This window comes from Vigna unguiculata, chromosome 3 (assembly GCF_004118075.2).
Source record: "Vigna unguiculata cultivar IT97K-499-35 chromosome 3, ASM411807v1, whole genome shotgun sequence".
Lineage (NCBI taxonomy): Eukaryota > Viridiplantae > Streptophyta > Magnoliopsida > Fabales > Fabaceae > Vigna > Vigna unguiculata.
In genome coordinates this window covers 30129032-30145556 of record NC_040281.1, presented here as the reverse complement: position 1 = coordinate 30145556, position 16525 = coordinate 30129032, and positions in this window count along the sequence as shown.

The window sequence follows — 16525 nt, the reverse complement described above, 5'->3', positions numbered from 1 at the left end:
GAAAATGTTTTCACACTTGCCCTTGGGATTGGAATTCAATTGAAAAGAAAAAGAAGGGCAAAGAAGAGTTACTCACCCAACCACTACTTTAGTCACTCATGGAAGGGAAAGGATAAAAAGAAATATGATAAGTTCCCTTCTAACTCTCATCAAGAACCACCAAGTACAAGTAAGTCACTAAGTGATCATAGTCACCATTCCACTAAGTCATTAAATGTTTGGGTTATAATCACATTGCTTTACATTGCCCAACCAAAAAGACCATGATCTTAAAGAAGAGTAATGATGTTGAAAGTGAACACTCATCTCCCCATTCTTTTTCAAACGAATCTTCTTCCTCTAGTAAAACTAAAATTTTTGAGAAAGACCCTATGTTACTAAGGCGCATGATAGGTCAAGATCAAAGTTAGATTGAGCCAACTCAAAGAGAAAACATTTTTCAATCTAGATGCAAAATTAACAAATGGGTTTGCTCTCTAATTATTGATGGAGGAAGTAGTAACAATGTAGCTAACACAAGGTTGGTGGAAAAGCTTAGCTTAGAGACCATTCCTCATGCTAATCCCTACAAGCTTGCTTGGATAAGTAAAGAGGGAGAAATAAATGTCAATAAACAAGTCCTAATTAACTTCTCTATAGGAAGCTACAAAGATGAGGTGTTATGTGATGTTGTTCCCATGGAAGTCACACATATCTTACTAGGTAGGCCATGGCAATTTGATAAACAAACTTTACATGATGGTCATACCAACCAATACATTTTCTTCAAAAATGGGAAAAAGACCACTTTACAACCTCTATCACCTCAAGAAGTTAATAAGGATAGAAATATAATAAGAAAAGATAAAGAAGAAAAACAAAAGGGGCAAGCTTTCACCAATGTGTTACTTGCCTACAAAAAAAATCTTCCAAAGTAAAATGTGCATCACCCTTCCTTCTCTTCCCAAGCCAAAAAAGAAGGCCCAAAGCACAAGCAAGAGAGGAAGAGTAGTCTAGAAAATAAAGATGGCTTAACCAAAGCTAAGGGTAATATCCTTAGAAAGGATGGAACAAGAGCTCATAAAAGGGAGGCACAAATACTCCCCCAAATCAAGTCAAGCTCCATCTACAAAGCCTTAAAGAATTTGTGGTCAAATTCTCTCCAAGGAGGGGAGGATGATGAAGGATTGACCCCAACAAAGGATGGAGGCACATGCTTAAGAAGACTAAGCATGTTTAGAAAGGAAGTTCACTAATCCTTCATCCCTTTCATTTGTGTTTGTTATTTTTTATTCCCTAAGTTGACTTAGTTGAATCAACTTTAGTTGACTTGTTGACCTTTGACTAAGTTTGACTTGTTGACTATAGTTGACTTGACTTAAGCCAACATGCTAATCTATGTTTATTTGCTTTGTAGGTTAATTAGGAGTAAGAAAGCAATGCTAGGTGGCGCATGGTGATTGGGGAGCATAAATGATGTGGAGGAGCGAGTAAAGCAAAGGCATAAAGCATAAAGTAAAAGGCATAAAACAAGTGTACCTATGTACCTTTGGTCTCCTTTGTTTTTAGCACACTTTGGCCACTTTTTGGAGACATATGAGACACATTCTTTGTCTCCTTTTGTGCTAGAACGAAATTAGCCTTGCACACACCATAGCTGGCTCTTTGGTCTCTCATTTTTGTAACCTTATTTGACCTAGTATCTAGAAGCTAGGGTTAGATTTTTATAGAGACATCCTTAGGTATATTTCATTTGCTTAGAGGCCCCTAAACTCTTCTATATAAGGGGTGCTCCTAGACATGTAAAAGGGTTGAACATTTCGAAGTAAAAACACTATTGTGTCTCAACCATTTGTGAGAGCTTCCTCCCTTGGGAGTGAATACTTTTAAGCCTTATCTTGCATAGCAAGTGGCGGTACACATCCACTCATCTTCAAGGTTGTCATGGCTTCTAGCCTAGCCTTGTAGTGGGGTGCTTCTCACATTTTTACCATTTCTTTCTTTTCCATTTTATGCTTTCTTCTTCCTTTAATTGTTCTTGGTTTTCTATGATTTATGTGCTTTCCATTTATCTTGCATTTACACTTATGTGTCTCTTTGCGTTGTCAGTCTGGAAAGATATTAATTTAATTAGAAGCAAATATTCCCTATAATAATGCTTTTAGAGAATGGTATGAATTTAATCTTTAGGAGAAAATGTTCCTTGTAATAATTAGAATCAATTATATGAATTATATGTTATGATTTGATCACGATCTTTATGTGATGAAGGATTATCTTGTTTCTTTTTAAGATTATTGAATATGGTGTGAGTTGATTAAGAAAGCTAAGTGAAATCCCCACTGGACATTAAGATAGCAAGCTATCTAGATGTGAAGGTTCCTTTCACAAAGCTCAAGAGAACAAGATGATGGATTCATTCAAAACAAAAAGGAAATGGAAAGCACATAAACCATAGAAAACCAAGAACAATTAAAAGAAGAAGAAAACATAAAATGGAAAGGAAAGAAATGGTAAAAATGTGAGAAGCACGCCACTACAAGGCTAGGCTAGAAGCCATGACAACCTTGAAGATGAGTGGATGTGTGCTGCCACTTGCTATGCAAGATAAGGCTTAAAAGTATTCACTCCCAAGGGAGGAAACTCTCACAAATGGTTTAGACACAAGAGTGTTTTTACTTCAAAATGTTCAACCCTTTTACATGTCTAGGAGCACCCCTTATATAGAAGAGTTTAGGGGCCTCTAAGCAAATGAAATATACCTAAGGATGTCTCTATAAAAATCTAACCCTAGCTTCTAGATACTAGGTCAAATAAGGTTACAAAAATGAGAGACCAAAGAGCCAGCTATGGTGTGTGCAAGGCTAATTTCGTTCTAGCACAAAAGGAGACAAAGAATGTGTCTCATATGTCTCCAAAAAGTGGCCAAAGTGTGCTAAAACCAAAGGAGACCAAAGGTACATAGGTACACTTGGTTTATGCCTTTTACTTTATGCTTTATGCCTTTGCTTTACTCGCTCCTCCACATCATTTATGCTCCCCAATCACCATGCGCCACCTAGCATTGCTTTCTTACTCCTAATTAACCTACAAAGCAAATAAACATAGATTAGCATGCTGGCTTAAGTCAAGTCAACTATAGTCAACAAGTCAAACCTAGTCAAAGGTCAACAAGTCAACTAAAGTTGATTCAACTAAGTCAACTTAGGGAATCAAAAATAACAAACACAAATGAAAAGGATGAAGGATTAGTGAACTTCCTTTCTAAACATGCTTAGTCTTCTTAAGCATGTGCCTCCATCGTTGGTTGGGGTCAATCCTTTATCATTATGTGACAAAAAATATGATTCTAGCAATTACAGGCAATATTTCGTTAATAATTATAATCAATACCGTGGATATTATGCAACGATATAACAAGACTAATGCTTTCCCCATATATTTTATTATAATTAAATACTAGGATCTCAGTGGTACCCAAGAGGCCTATATAAGCACAAAATTTCTTCAATGCAAGGGACAGAAAAAAAGGGATCACCTTAAGGTAAATTTTCTTTGCTCCTAATGCTTTTCATGATTCTCTTATAACATCACATATATGATCGTTTGAATTGTTGTATGATTAAATGTGTTCGGGGTCCTCATGTTAGATGATTTTGGGTTTATCAATGATGTGTTCAACCTTTCTCTTTTCCTTTATTTTTTATCTTGGTAATTAAAAAGGAGTTTTTCGTAGACTTTAGTTCTCTAAAAAAATAATAAATAAATAAATAAAATAAAAAATTATATTTTCTTTTATATAAGTTGTGAATGTCATGTCAAGTCTCGGACTTGCTTGATAATCAAAACACTCTTTTATAGGCTTTTAATTCTTTTTTTTTGAAAGAAAATTAGAAATAACAAAAAATAAAAAAATTATAAAATCATCTTAAATATCATGTCAAATCTCGGATTTTCTTGATAACTAAATATTTATCATGTAGAATCTTGGGTTCTCTTGATATTATTAATAAAATATACATATACATAAAAATCTAGAAAATAAAAAGAAACAAAATAATAATATCAAACAACAAATTTTTTATAAAGAACTATGTTATCCCTGATTTTCCAAACGGAAATATGTAAGAGCGAGGTACAATCCTCGTCGGGCCAAAAAAATAAAAAAATAATTTTGTTTGAATCTTTAATATTTTTGTATGTGTTTTTTTATTTTGTTTGCTTTTTTGGGGATAACAAATATTCTAAACATCAAAATTCTACTTTTCACACTTAATTAAAGAGGGAACCGTCTTAAGACGGACGTTATGGGGTGCTAATACCTTCCTCACACATAACCGACTCCTGAACCCAAATTTGGTTTCGAAGACCACTCTTTTAAGGTTTTTTTATAGTTTTCCATAATAAACTGTGGTGGCGACTCCTCTGTACTATTTAAAATTATTTTCGCCGCCCCCCATGATCTTAGTTGCAACATTCATATTTCCCTATGGATAACTTGACCTTCACTTGATATTGGACTGTCAAATCCCCACTTTCATTAAGCCAATGCAGTTTGTAAGGTTTTGGATGGGGAATGATAGTCAAAGCCAACTTATCAACCAACCTTGTACTACAACAATTGCAACATGAACCACTATCAACAATGAGAGAACAAGTGTTTTCTAAAATTTTACATCTTATATGAAAGATGTTCTCTCTTTGTGTTGGCTCTTTTGGAATGAGTTAGTTGCTAAGAAGTCTTCTAATCATTAGAAGGTCTCCTTCACAAGGATAGGAAATTTCCTTAGACTCATCACTAGAAGTCTCACTCTCACTTTCTTGCTCATCTTGGCTATACTATAGTGGTCAACACCCTTTAAGATCATGGTCTTTTTAGTGGGGCATTGAGATGCAACATGACCTCTACCATGACATTTGAAACATTTGATTTCACTAGTGCGAGTGTGTGAAGATGTGCCTTCCCTTGGTTTCTCCTTTTCCTTGAAACTTTTGGAGGGTTCCTCTTTGACTTGCTTACCTTCCCTCTTGAATTCTTTCTTGGTATAAGAGTTAGAGTAGTCATTTTGAAAATTTTTCCTTAAAATTTGTTGCTCTACCTTTATGCAAAGTTGAACCAAGTCATTTAAGTCTTGGTAGGGCAACAATTCTACTCTATCTCTTATCTCAAGACTTAAGCCACTAAGAAACCTTGCAATGGTGGTATCCTCGACTCCCTTATCCCAGCCCTCATCATATATAACTCCATCTTTTGTCTATATTCTTCCACTTTCATTTTATTTTGATGGAGTCTTTGGAGCTTATCCATTAGCTCTCTATGATAGTAGGAGGGAATATGTCTTCTCCTAAGGGCTCTTTTGAGGTCATTCCAATATTTGACCTCGGGACTTTGATTGATTCACCTATCCCTTTCGAGGGCAGTCCACCAATACATAGCATTGCCTCGGGGTAGCTAAGGGTAGCCCCGGAATATAAGCTTCAACATCATCTTTCCCATAAAAGTGAGGGAGGTCTATTCTAATGGCTCTTGGTTCCCTAGGCTCTCTTCTTTCTCTTCTTAGAGGAGGAGGAGGTTGATAGAAGTTGTCAACTAGTCTACCATCTTCTTCTTCATAGTGTGTGACTAGTGTTGGAGTGTGGGAGTACAAGTGTTGACTTCTATTACTCATCCTCTCATGCAACCTTTCCATATTTCTTGTTCCCCTCCTCTCTTCATCTAAAAGTTGATGAAACCTATCTCTTTCTTGTTTTTCCCTTTCCCTTGTAATTATTTCATCTTCCTTCCAACGTAGTAGTGCTCTCAAATCAAAGGCAATTTGTTTCGAACTTATTTCTTCTTCATTTGAAGCACCCATACATTGAGAAGGAGGTTGAGACACTTTTTTTTAGATTTTAGAAGACTTTGGTCTTTAAAAGAAAATTTCAAAGAAGAAGTAGATAGCAAAAGCTTTTAGTTCTCCTCCAGGAAAGAGAGGTGAATCACTTGGATTGCTTACATACCAAGTCTTTCCTGGCCAAGGGAACTTGAAACTTTTGTACAAAACTTCTTAAATGAAATTAATTCAAAGACTAAGTTGACACACACTAAACTATCAAACAAGAAAATTAAAAACAAGAAAGATTAGAAGCTATATGCGGCCTAAGTTTTGGTAGAAGTAGAAGGCACTTGGAACCTTCAAACTTCACCACTAAAAGCGCTTCACTAATGTATAGAAGAGATTCTAGTTAGGAGATGGGATTGAGTACCTAAGACCCCCCCAAGACACCTAACTAGGCCATGAACACAAGAAGGAAAGCATTACAATTTTACAACTCAATTTGAATACAATCAAAGTGCACAAAATGTAAAAGTTCTTCTTAGTTTTGTCTTCTTGGCTTGGTCCTCACAAGTGTTTCACTCTTGCACTTCCTCTTGATCTCACCAAAGAGGATTCTCTTTCGGGACTAGGTACTCCACCTCCTAGGATGCTACCTTACGAAAATTAGATCACCTCCAAAAAGAAGTATGCACCAAATATAGAAACCAAACCAAAAGAGGTCAAGAAATAAAGCAAGAAAAGCACAAAATTATAATTGCTAAACCAAAAGTGAATAATGCCATAACAAACTCAAAGGATTACCAAAGAAATGACAAACTAGAAATAAGGTAAAGAAACAAGATAAGCACTCAAATGAATTACCTAATGAATGGCACTAGAATGGATGAAAAACAACCAAAATAAGCTAGAAAACTGCACTGAAATTTGATTTTTCACTCACTGCCAGTCCAAAAACGTGAATTCAAGCCTCTGCTTGAGCTATTTTTCATTTGTTCATTTCTCAACATTTTTCAATGATTTTTTTTTCACCTTTTCGTCTATGTCTTAGCTAAAAGAGGGAAAAATTAGATTTGGATTTGCACCGGCCAATGTTTTATGATAAATCAAATACAAATAGTGTGCAGTCAGACAACAACTGGAACAATAGTAAAATGCATCAAAATAATGCTCTCAAACTCAAGTGATGGTAGTGATTCTAGTGTACTTCTTTTGCCACTTTCTTTTGACCTTTTCTTTTGATTCTTTTTGGCACTTGCTTGTATTCTTTTTATGCTCTTTTTCTTTCTTTTTATAGCTCTTACAGCAGCTAGTTTCCACGACAAAACTGAATCACCACCACACTATGCTTGATCATTTGCATTTTAATGGAAACAAAAAGCTCAAAGGATAAGGAAACTTAAAGGAATCAAAAGAAGATCATGAAACACAATGAAAAACAATGGAAATTTACTCTAAGACATTGCTAAGATCTAACTAGCAATCTGAACTCAAAAACAGAAATGAAAAAGCACCAAAGCACAATTAATTGAAAGAAAATTTAGTGTGATTTATGGTGATGTTAAGTAGGCACAAGGAAAATTCCCACTGGACATTAAAATAACTAAGGTTATCTAGATGTGAAGGTTCATTTCCAAGGCTCAAAGAGAGAAGAGAGTGTAAATTTTTAAGGATTAAAAACTGCACCCAAATCTGAAACAGAATTCAGTAGCACATCACCAACAAATTCAAAGAAAATTAAAAGCTAAACAAGGAATTAATGACATATATGGACTAAACATGACTCTAGACAAAACATACGGATCTTAAAATCAAAATAAACTCAAGAACAAGAGAATGAACTGAACAAAAACAACAAATACTCAATTAAAATGAAAGTAAATGGTAGAAACCAAATAAAACACCTAAAGCACACAAGGATGGTTCAAGATAAAGCAAGTGAAGATGAACAAAAGTAAAAAGACATGAATACTCAAAATAAAAAGAACAAAAACATCAAGACAAGTATAAGAAATGATGAACAACACGGAATTGAAAGAAAAATGGAGAAGAAGCATTTAACTCACTAAAACCGAGAGCAACCAAGGCTGATGATACCACATGATGGCTTCTTCTTGTCTCTATTGAAGCTTGCATGAAGAATGGAGGCTCCATGGATGGTGTTGGATGCGGAAGCATGAAGGAAAGAAGCTTAAGGTGTTTGGTTTGGTGTAGGTGAAAGGATTCTTAAGAGAGTGAGGCCAACTCCTGAGGAAGAAGACTAGAGTAAACTAGAGAAGAGTTTACTCTAAGGTGAGCTCAAGAGATTTGTGCACAAATTTGGGCAGCAATTCATTACTCAATTTCAAGCTGAAAAATACATCTCCTAAGCCTTCTATTTATAGGCTAAAATGAGACCAAGGAGTCTTCAAAAAGTAGAGGGAAAATGGAGTCTAGAAAGTTAAATTTTAGAGCCAAAAAGGAGCATGTGAGAGGTGTGACTTGCCACCTAAGCAAGTCACACTTGTCTTGTCATGGGAAGCTAACTCTCATCCTTGGAGAGCAAGTTTGAGAAGCTTCTAGGCTTTTCTAGAGTAGACACACTACTCTTGGCCCATTTGGCCCAATTCCCCTTTTTGGTCCAAAATTACTTCTAAAGCCCATTTTCCTCTAAGGCCCAATACATGGCCCAAAGAAAACCCTATTCTATTGGGCCCAAAATACAAAGCCCAAAATAAAATCCTAATCTAGTATTTACAAGAAAAGTGTCCTAGGCTAGGTCTTCACATCTTCCTTGGCATCTCATTAGGAAGAGATGCGTGTGTCTGTAGCTACTCTTAGCTTTCAAGGGCATGCTCTTAATTTGTGGACTTCCTTAGTCCTCCAAAGAAGGAGAAAAGGGCTACATGATATTGAGTATTGGAATGATCTTAAGGAAGCCCTTCATGCCCGCCATGTTCCCTCCTAATACAAAAGAGAATTGAAGAAGAAAAGGAACTTCCCATTGCTAGGTTCTTAAGTGGACTCAATTACAACATAAGAGATAAAGTTGAGTTGCTCCCCTACGCAATTTTAATGATCTTGTTCAAATGAGCATCGAGGTGGAGCAACAACTTTTAAGACGTCCTTCTCACAAGGATTCTCCCTCTTTTTCTAAAAGTGATTTTCAAAAGAAAGATTTTTCAAAAGAGAAAGAGTCCACTCATAAGAGCCTTACAAAGGTAAGTGACAAAGGTGAATCCTCCACCAACAAAAGAGGATGATGATGGATTGACCCCAACCAAGGATGGAGGCACATGCTTAAGAAGACTAAGCATGTTTAGAAAGGAAGTTCACTAATCCTTCATCCATTTCATTTGTCTTTGTTATTTTTTATTCCCTAAGTTGACTTAGTTGAATCAACTTTAGTTGACTTGTTGACCTTTGACTAGGTTTGACTTGTTGACTATAGTTGACTTGACTTAAGCCAACATGCTAATCTATGTTTATTTGCTTTGTAGGTTAATTAGGAGTAAGAAAGCAATGCTAAGTGGCGCATGGTGATTGGGGAGCATAAATGATGTGGAGGAGAGAGTAAAGCAAAGGCATAAAGCATAAAGAAAAAGGCATAAAGCAAGTGTACCTATGTACCTTTGGTCTCCTTTGTTTTTAGCACACTATGGCCACTTTTTGGAGACATATGAGACACATTTTTTGTCTCCTTTTGTGCTAGAACGAAATTAGCCTTGCACACACCATAGTTAGCTCTTTTGTCTCTCATTTTTGTAACCTTATTTGACCTAGTTTCTAGAAGGTAGGGCTAGGTTTTTGTAGAGACATCCTTAGGTATCTTTTATTTGCTTAGAGGCCCCTAAACTCTTCTATATAAGGGGTGCTCCTAGACATGTAAAAGGGTTGAACATTTTGAAGTAAAAACACTCTTGTGTCTCAACCATTTGTGAGAGTTTCCTCCCTAGGGAGTGAATACTTTTAAGCCTTATCTTGCATAGCAAGTGGCGGCACACATCCACTCATCTTCAAGGTTGCCATGGCTTCTAGCCTAGCCTTGTAGTGGCGTGCTTCTCAAATTTTTACCATTTCTTTCCTTTCCATTTTATGTTTTCTTCTTCCTTTAATTGTTCTTGGTTTTCTATGGTTTATGTGCTTTCCATTTCCTTTTTGTTTTGAATCAATCCATCCTATTCTTCTTCTCTTGAGCTTTGTGAAAGGAACCTTCACATCTAGATAGCTTGCTATCTTAATGTCCAGTGGGGATTTCACTTAGCTTTCTTAATCAACTCACACCATATTCAATAATCTTAAAAAGGAACAAGATAATCCTTCATCAGGTAGTGACATCAAATGTTTCGAGTGTCTAGGTAGAGGTCATGTGGTTGCTCAATGACCTACCAAACGCACCATTATGCTTAAGGGCAAAGACCTCTACACTAGCCAAGAGGAGTCATCTTCAAGTGACTCCGACACTTCTCATTCTAGTGATTCTCAAGAACATTCATATCCAAATGAAGGGAAACTTTTGATGATTAGGAGGCTTCTCAATAACCAACCTAGCATTCCTCTCAATGATCAAAGAGAAAATATTTTCCACACAAGATGTGAGGTTTTGAAAAACACTTACTCTTTGATCATTGATAGTGGGTCTTGTTGCAATTAAAGATTGGTTAAGAAGATGAATTTGACTTTGTTACCCCATCCCAAACCTTACAAACTTCATTGGCTCAATGAAGATGGGGATCTCAAAGTTTAACATCAAGTGAAAGTCAAGTTTTCCATTGGGAAATTTAAAGATAAACTTTTATGTGATGTAATCCCAATGGAAGCTTGTCATATTCTCTTGGGGAGGCCTTGGCAATTTGATCATAAAATCGTACACAATGGCCACACCAATGAGATCACCCTTCAACATCATTCAAAAACTTTTGTGTTGCATCCCCTCACTCCTAGCCAAGTTGCTAGCGATCAAGTTCAAATGCGAGCTAGGAGAGTGGAAGAGAGTTCCAAGAACTCTAATGCTTCTAAAGATTCTAACTCATAAAACTCTTTTGCATACTCTTCATAATGAGCAACCTCCCTTTCTCTTACTTTGTCAAGCAATCCTTACTTGTTTTAAACATCCTTCTCTTAAGGACCTACCTCCTTCCATTTGTGCTCTCCTTCATGAATTTCAAGATATTTTTCCAAAGGATGGCCCCCATGGTCTCCCACCTTTTAGAGGGATTGAGCACCAAATTGATTTTGTCCCAAGAGCAAGTCTTCCTAATAGACTCACCTATAGGACAAACCTAATTGAGACCAAGGAGATAGAAACTCAAGTGAATGAGTTGCTAGACAAGGGATGGGTTTAAAAAAGTTTAAGTCCTTGTGTTGTGCCTGTGTTGTTGGTGCCCAAGAAAGATGGAAAATGGCGCATGTGCTGTGATTGTAGGGCTATCAACAACATCACCATAAAATATAGGCACCCAATCCCAAGACTAGATGATATGTTGGATGAATTACATGGATCTCAAATCTTTCAAAAATAGACCTCAAAAGTAGTTATCACCAAATTCATATTCAAAAAGGTGATGAGTGGAAAATTGCTTTCAAAACAAAATATGGTCTATATGAATGCTTAGTCATGCCTTTTGGCCTAACCAATGCTCCTAGTACATTCATGCACCTAATGAATCATGTCTTGCAAGATTGCATAGGAAAGTTTGTTGTTGTCTATTCTGATGACAGCAAAAATGGGGTGCATGTTGACCCCGCAAAAATCAAGGTCACCCAAGCTCCCATTCTTGCTCTTCCAAACTTTGAGAAAACTTTTGAGCTAGAATGTGATGCTTCTAGGGTGGGAATAGGTACGATTTTGTTACAAGAAGGCCATCCAATTGCCTATTTTAGTGAAAAACTAAATGGTCTGTCTAGTAACTATCCCACCTATGACAAAAAGCTATATGCTCTTGTGCGAGTTTTTCATACTTGGGAACATTATCTTGTGACCAAAGAGTTTATTATCCATAGTGATAATGAAACTCTCAAGTATTTGAAGAGCCAACACAAATTGAATAAAAGGCATGCAAAATGGGTTGAGTACTTGGAACAATTCCCTTATGTTATCAAGTACAAGAAAGGGAAAGCTAATGTGGTGGCTGATGCACTATCAAGGAGATATACTCTCTTCGCCAAGCTTGGATCCCAAATTCTTGGATTTGACAACATATGTGAATTGTATATTCATGATCCCTTCTTTGCTACCATTTATCATGACTGTCTCACTAAGTCCCGAGGCATCTTTTATCTCTGAAATGGATATCTTTTCAAAGAAGGCCGCCTATGTATTCCTCTAGGTTCTCATAGAAAACTTTTGATCAAAGAGAGGGGGGACTTATGGGTCACTTTGGGGTCGCCAAAACTTTGGCTATGCTTAAAGAGAAATTCTTTTGGCCCCATATGAAAAGGGAAATACAAAACCATTGCGCTAGTTGTTTGAATTATTTGCATGCTAAGTCTAGCGCTATGCCTACAAGGATGTATACTTATTTGCCTGTTGCTTCCACCCCTTGAGAGGATATAAGTATGGATTTTGTCCTAGGGCTTCCAAGGACTTCTAGGGGTGTTGACTCTATATTTGTGGTAGTGGACCATTTTTCTAAAATGGCACATTTTATACCACGCCACAAAGTAGATGATGCTAGCAACATAGCAAGGTTGTTCTTTAGAGAAGTGGTTAGCCTCCATGGCTTACCTAAAACAATTGTGTCTGATAGGGACGCTAAATTCCTAAGCCATTTTTGGAGGACCTTGTGGTCTAGGCTAAGAACAAAACTTTCTTTCTCTACCTCTTGTCACCCACAAACTGATAGACAAACCGAGGTAGTCAATAGATCCCTTTCCATATTGCTTAGGGTTTTGTTTAAGGGGAATCATAAATCTTGGGATGAGTATCTTCCCCACATTGAATTTGCTTACAATAGAGTGTTCCATAGCACCACCAAACTCTCACCCTTTGAGGTAGTTTATGGTTTTAACCCTCTCACACAATTGGACTTATTACCTCTTCCAATTTCTTTTGATTTTGTTCATAAAGAAGGGGTTTCTAACTCCAAGTTCATAAAAGATTTTCATGAGAAGGTTAAACACCAAATTCAAGCCCAAGTTGAAAAGATTGCTCATTCTAAAAAGAAGGGCAAGAGAGTTCGGTCTTTTAATGAAGGAGACTTAGTTTGGTTGCACTTAAGGAAGGAAAGATTTCCTAATATAAGAGAATTCAAACTTAGTACCCGAGGTGATGGTCCATTCCAAATCAGCAAGAAGATCAATAATAATGCTTATCAATTGGATCTTCCTTCGGAATATGGTGTGCATCCTACTTTCAATATTACTGATTTGGTTCCTTTTGTAGGTATTTTTGATGAAGAGGGTGGCCACCAAGATTTGAGGGCAAATCCTCTTCAAGGGGGAGGGGATGATGTGAACCCAACAAGCCCAAGCTCAAGTGCATCAACAAGCCCAAGCCCACATCAAGGCCCAATCACTAGAAGCATGATGAGAAAGATTCACATGGGCCTCTCACAAGATGATCAAGTCAATCATGGGCTTTTTACATTATTCACATTGGCTAAAGAAATCTCTAAAATATGAGATGATGCATGAAGGACTTTTTGGGATCAATTAGGCCGAGCCCAATTTGCTACCTTTGGCCGAGAATTGCTTGAGTGACTCTCCATTTGGATGCAAGCAAAGCATGAACTAAGCAAGGAGAATGTGATGGAAGCATGGTGCGTGTGACTTGGGCAAGGAGAGTGTGATATGCCACTTGGCATCATCAAGACTCGTCTACTATATCACATGGTCTCCAATCAAGCTTTTTCTCCAAGCTACATTTTCATTTCATCTTTGTTGCATTTTCTCTTCATTTGGCTGGCCATGTGCCTATAAATAGAGCCACTCAACTATTGTAATGGTTACTCTTGAATTGCTAATAGATGCTAGTGTTTGAGATCACTCTACACTTCTATTAATTTGAGATCATACATGACTAACCTTCTCCTTCTTCTCCTCTAGCCATCTTCCATACCATAGCTCCACTTGTACTATTCATCTTCACCAAATTCTCCATTTCCGAGAGCTACACTTTCATCTCTTTCTCCAAATTCCGCTGCACTTTATCTCCTCCTCATCATTTTCCATGGATTTCCTTCCTCTCCTACACCAAGGACGTCCGTCATGGTGTCCAAGGTGTGTGGGCCTCTCCTTTCTAGATGCTTCTAGAAAGTCTTGTTCCTTCTCTCTCTTCCTTAGGACGCCAAGTGTCTCCTATGTGGTCCTCCTCCTTTCTTATTCCTACAAAAGCAAATTAAAGAATTTATTAGCATGTTGGTTTAAGGTTAAGCTAATCTTTTAAGTCAACAAGTCAACCCAAAGTCAAGCTTAACAAGTCAACTTAAAAATAGTCAACCAAGCCAACTTAATGGAATTTTAAACTAATGAAAATAAAAGCAAAGGAAGGGATCAAGGAACTCTCTTTCTTCTAAGCATGTGCCATGGGGCCATCATCATTGGTAAGGATCAAGCCTTCATCATTGTAATACACCAATTCCCTTTGAGTATTGCCCAAAGTGTTTTATTTGAATTGGTAATCAATTTTTATATATAAAATGTGAATTATTTAAATTTTTAACGGTGAAAATGGTAAAAAAAAGAAAAAAGAATTATCAAAAGATGAAAATTTTGAAATTTAAAAATACTAATCCCCTCTGAGTATGTCCCAAGTGTTTCTTTTGAAATGTTGAACAATTTTTATATATAACATATGAGTCATTTAAATTGTAAATGGTGAAAAAAGTAAAACCAAAATTAAAACAGTGTTACCAAAAGATGAAAAATTTCAAATTGTAATACACCAATTCCCTTTGAGTATTGGCCAAAGTGTTTTATTTGGATTGGTGAACAATTTTTATACATAAAATATGAATTATTTAAATTGTAAACGGTGAAAATGATAGAAAAATAATGAAAAAAACTTTACCAAGAAATTAAATTTTTCAAATTTAAAAACACTAATCCCTTATGAGTGTGTCCCAACTTGTTTCTTTTTAAATGTTGAACAATTTTTATATATAACATACGAGTCATTTAAAATGTGAACGGTGAAAAGAGTAAAAAGAAAATTAAAAAAAGTATTACCAAAAGATGAAAATTTTCAACTAGTAATAAACAAATTCCCTTACAGTATTGGCCAAAGTGTTTTTTTTTTAAATGTTGAACAAGTTTTATATATAAAAAATGAATTATTTCAATTGTAAACGGTGAAAACGGTCAAAAAATGAGAAAAACGGTACCAAAATATGATATTTTTCAAATTTAAAAGTCCCAATATCTATCTGAGTATTGCCCACAGTGTTTCTTTTGAAACGTTGAACAATTTTTATTTATAACATTAGTCATTTAAATTGTAAACGGGGAAAAGGGTAAATAAAAATTAAAAAAGTGTTAGCAAAATATTAAAATTTTCAAATTTTAATACACCAATTCACTTTGAGTATCGATCAATGTGTTTTATTTGAAATTTTGTAAAATTTTTATATATAAAATAAGAATTATTTAAATTTTAAACGGTGAAAACGGTAAAAAAAAGAAAAAATCATTATCAAAAGATGAAAATTTTCAAATTTAAAAATACTAATCCCCTCTAAGTATGTCCCAAGTGTTTCTTTTGAAATGTTGAACAATTTTTATATATAATATATGAGTCATTTAAATTGTAAATGATGAAAAGAGTAAAACAAAAATTAAAACAGTGTTACCAAAAGATGAAAAATTTCAAATTGTAATACACCAATTCCCTTTGAGTATTGGCCAAAGTGTTTTATTTGGATTGGTGAACAATTTTTATACATAAAATATGAATTATTTAAATTGTAAACGGTGAAAATGATAGAAAAAAAATGAAAAAAACGTTACCAAGATATTAAATTTTTCAAATTTAAAAACACTAATCCCCTATGAGTATGTCCCAACTTGTTTCTTTTTAAATGTTGAACAATTTTTATATATAACATATGAGTCATTTAAAATGTGAACGGTGAAAAGAGTAAAAACAAATTAAAAAAGTATTACTAAAAGATGAAAATTTTCAACTTGTAATAAACAAATTCCCTTTCAGTATTGGCCAAAGTGTTTTTTTCAAAATGTTGAACAAGTTTTATATATAAAAAATGAATTATTTAAATTGTAAACGGTGAAAATGGTAAAATAAAATGAGAAAAACGGTACCAAAATATGATATTTTTAAAATTTAAAAGTACCAATATCTATCTGAGTATTGCTCACCGTGTTTCTTTGAAACGTTGAACAATTTTTATATATAACATGAGTCATTTAAATTGTAAACGGTGAAACGGGTAAAAAAAATTATAAAATGTGTTACCAAAAGATGGAAATTTTCATTTTGTTATACACCAATTCCTTTTGAGTATTGGCCAAGTGGTTTATTTGAATTGATTAACAATTTTTATATATAAAATATTAATTATTTAAATTATAAATGGCGAAAATGGTAAAAAAAATGAAAAAAAACTTTACCAAAAGATAAATTTTTTCAAATTTAAAAACACCAATCCCCGCTTAGTATTGCCCAACATATTTCCTTTGAAATGTTGAACAATAGTTATATATAACCTACGAGTCATTTAAATTGTAAACGGGGAAAAGGGTAAAAAAACCATTAAAAAAGTGTTACCAAAAGATTAAAATTTTCAAATTGTAAT